This window comes from Heterocephalus glaber, unplaced genomic scaffold, assembly GCF_053883595.1.
Source record: "Heterocephalus glaber isolate CG9 unplaced genomic scaffold, H.glaber_assembly_v1.0 deba00001481, whole genome shotgun sequence".
Lineage (NCBI taxonomy): Eukaryota > Metazoa > Chordata > Mammalia > Rodentia > Bathyergidae > Heterocephalus > Heterocephalus glaber.
In genome coordinates this window covers 11,709,277-11,713,105 of record NW_028258317.1, presented here as the reverse complement: position 1 = coordinate 11,713,105, position 3,829 = coordinate 11,709,277, and the positions used below count along the sequence as shown (strand labels likewise).

Below are 3,829 nucleotides of genomic sequence, written 5' to 3'. Positions count from 1 at the left end.
CTGCCTCAAAAAAAAAAGAAAAGAAAAGAAATTAAAAGCTTCATCTTTAAGTTGACTTACAGAAATTTAAGGAACTAAACCTTGAGATCTGAGAATAAATACTTTTAAGAACACTTTAAATAATGTTCTTTTTCCATTCCCAGAAATGATTGATTACTTCTAAATGTGTAATAATGTTTCACATTATCTTCCCAAATATAACTTTCAGACTGAAAGCCAGACTTTCACTATAGAATGCACACTGTAATGACTAAGTTTCTTTTAGATAACAAGGGAATTGGCAGATATTTTGTATAAATCAGATGCTTAAATATGTATATAATAATAATTATTTAAATATTTGACAAAATATTCTTACCCAGAACACATACTATAACTTAGAGAATATTCCTGAATCATTTCTTGTGATTCACTGACCAAGTATTATGTGTGTTCAATATGCACAAGCATTGATCTCGTTGTTGGGTCAATTTTATAGTTTCCAAATCCAGTCAGATTTAGCCAATTCCCAAAAATAACTTTAAAATCAATCGTCACATCTAATCCAGAATGAAGGGGAGTAGAGGCTAGAACTTTAACAAACTCACAAACAAGTTGCTTAACTGCTCTGGGACTAAATTATTTATTTCTAAAATAGTTGAGGTTGAGGGAGAGAGGAACCTAAAATTCTGAGTGCTACTATTACTTGACATAGTTTTCATTTTCTTATTTCATCTCTCAAGTCTCATCTTTATTTGTCTCCAAATTATCACTCTAAAAGCCTCTTCTTCACTTAATAAGTCCTTATTTCAACTTTATTAAGTCCTTATTCCAACTTTAGTGGCCTTTCAAAACTTTCTCTTCCTCTAGGTTCCTAAAATTCCCCAATCACAAGACTCCACTTCCAGCTTACTACTTTTCTGAGAAAATAGAATCTGTCTGAGGAATTTTTTTTCTTTTTACTTCCTTTCTCTTCCTTTCTGAATTCCTCTGTCATGTATACTGGATTCCTCCTTTCCATCTTTCGCTCCAGGATAAAATATCTGTCTTTTTGGCAAGTTTATTTCCTTTATCTTCAGTTTTGCTCAAAAACACCTCTATTTCTTTACTTCCTTGCTACTTCATCTCCTTCTTGAATCCTTGATCCCTCCTAGTTTTTCTCTTCTTCTGCCTTAAGTAGACTGAGTCTTTCAAACTAATGTGTAAATCAAAACCTTGCAACTCTCTTTCAAGTTCCTCCACTTACTATTCCTTCAACACCCACATTATAAAAAGAATTCTTTACACGTGCTTTCTACATTTCTTCACCAGTCTCTTACTTGCCAGCTCCTTCTAGATCACAAACGGCCTACACACCAAACCAACTACAGTTGCTCAAGCTTTCTGCAACATTTAATGTTGCTGATGGTTTTGTATCTCCTCCTTTTTTGTTTCTGTTTTTGTGGTTCCTTTGGGGATTTTTGTTTTAGTGTTTGACCCTGTGCTATGCTGTTTCTCCTGAGCCTCCCCTGGTCGTGTCTCCTCTGGCCCTCCTCCCTTCTCTTGCCCTGTGCCATGAGGTATTCCCCCACTGTTTTACCTTTGGTCCTTATCTTTACACCCTTCACTCTATTCTTTAACCCCCTAGTTTTTGGAGGGACTCCATTAACAGCTAGATCTCCAGCCCACAAGTCCCCCTTACCCAAGCTCCAAACATACATCTCTACCTGACAGACAACTTCATCCATAAAACCAGGAATTCCTCATAAACTGTATTGCAGTTAATTTTGTACCTCAACCCCCTGCCTCCATCATCCAGGGACAGGACAGGGTGATAAATTCAATAAAAGCTACTTAAATTGCACTAAACAGTATCTTCTATCATCACCTGAAACTCAGTTGACACAGAACTAAACAGCTGTCAGGCTTTCCACGAACAAAAACAACCCAAGTTCTTAACTTCCTTATTTCTCTTAATGCTATTACCAGCTTCCAATTCCCAAAACTTAAAATCTCAGCTCCAACTTAATTCTTTTCTTTCTCCTCTAAATCCATTAAATGATGATACGTTGTTTTTTGTTGTTGTTTGTTGTTGTTGTTGGGGTTTTTTTGTGGTGCTGGGGATCGAACTCAGGACCTCGATCTTGCCAGGCAGGTGCAGCACCACTGAGCTACATCATGTGTTGTTGACTCTGGCTTTGTCATGTTTTACATCCATTTACTCATTTACCTTCCTTCTACCATAGCCTTAGTTCAAAGCTTTAATTACCTCCCACATATTTTACTGTAATAACTTCCCAAACCAGTTTCTGCAGCTCTCTAGATTAATCTTCACTTAATATAATTATAATATATATTACTCTGCGTTTCAAAAATTATTAATATTTATACCTTGTCTAGCAAATTACAAACGTCTTGCTCTAGCAAAGTTCTTCATAATATGGCCCTAAAATGCCCAAATGTTTGAGAGGACCAGCTCTACTGAAGTTAAGAAAAGAAAAAAATTGAAAAAACACTCATCGATCAATTAACAACTGGCAGGAAACAGGGAAGCTCTAAATTCAACTACTCTCTCTTTCTATCAGTGTTGTTGTTTCTTTTCAGTTTCCCTTTTCTTTACTGCCTGGCTTCCTCTGGTATTCAGTTTCCATTCCCTCAGAGTTTCAGTTAGCACACAGCATAATATGACTACGCTCAGACCCTTTTAAACTTTGGAAACTCAACTCATCCTTACAGTTTCTGCTCCCTCTCCTCATTGGCTCAGTCTCGTGATTTCCCAATTCTAAATTCTAAAGAGTCCAAATGGCCTACCCCATCTTTTCATGATGAGTTACAAAAATGTCACAGAATGCCCTATGGATTTTATGGATTGTCTTTGATTGGATCTGATATCCACCCTATTCCAATCTGCTGTGATTCAGTCATGCGGGAATGAGAAGGACAACAAATTCAGGGAACGGACTCTGGAAGCAGAGTTGTGGGCAGAAGATTCTTTTAGAAGGAGGTGGGAAGGGCAGGCAGAGATCAACATCTTTACATCAGACCAGCACATATGATATAAATGTATCTCATTAAGTATGTACAATTATGTGGTTTTTAATTTTTTTAAATGTTTAAGGAAATGGAAATACTAACTATTCTGATTTGAGATATATATATCTCAAATTATAGCAGTATACCCTATACATTTGTTCAATTAAAATAATAATTTAAAAATTTAAATATCTTCCCTATTCTATGTGAACACCACAATCCTACCAATGTGGAACTGCTGTCTCACAAACTCATTCCACAATTTTATTATTCCATGACTCTCTGCTCAGATTATTCTGCTTAGAATAATCTCTGTCACCATCTATCTCAAAATCTACTAATCTATGAAGGATGTGAACGCACATTATTCACAAGACAATGCACAAGAAAACAAAGCTAAAAAAATTACTTGAGCACAGTCAAAAAACACTGAAAGTAAGGGCAATTTTGTCAATTAAGTTAGCATGTATATTATAATAACAGATATGTGTCTTCTTATAAAATATAGTGAAAAGTAAATGCATTTGCAGTGTCAAAACTCCACAAAGATATTCAAATATAAACAAAAGAAGAGCATGACTAAAATCAAGAATTTAAAAAAATAACAGTACCACACTAAGTAGTGTTGAAAATACAATAAAGCCACTGGTCTTTTAAATGGCTGGTGATATTGTAAAACAGTGAATCCTTTTAGAACATGATTTACCAACATGAGTGATTTTGGAAAATTCAGAAAAAAATCCAAATAGGAAAACAAAATTACTTTTCAATATGATCAGAGAAAAGATCTTTCAACGTTGATACATAATCTTCCATTCCTTCCTACCATATACATTAC

At 35.2% G+C, this 3,829-nt stretch overlaps 1 pseudogene across 1 annotated transcript in view; it reads right to left on the bottom strand.

Annotated features, from left to right (window-relative positions):
• LOC147825816 (G protein-coupled receptor associated sorting protein 3-like) overlaps positions 1-3,829 on the bottom strand; it is a 108,236-nt pseudogene that overhangs the window by 32,171 nt on the left and 72,236 nt on the right. The gene's annotated exons all lie outside the window — the stretch shown is intronic.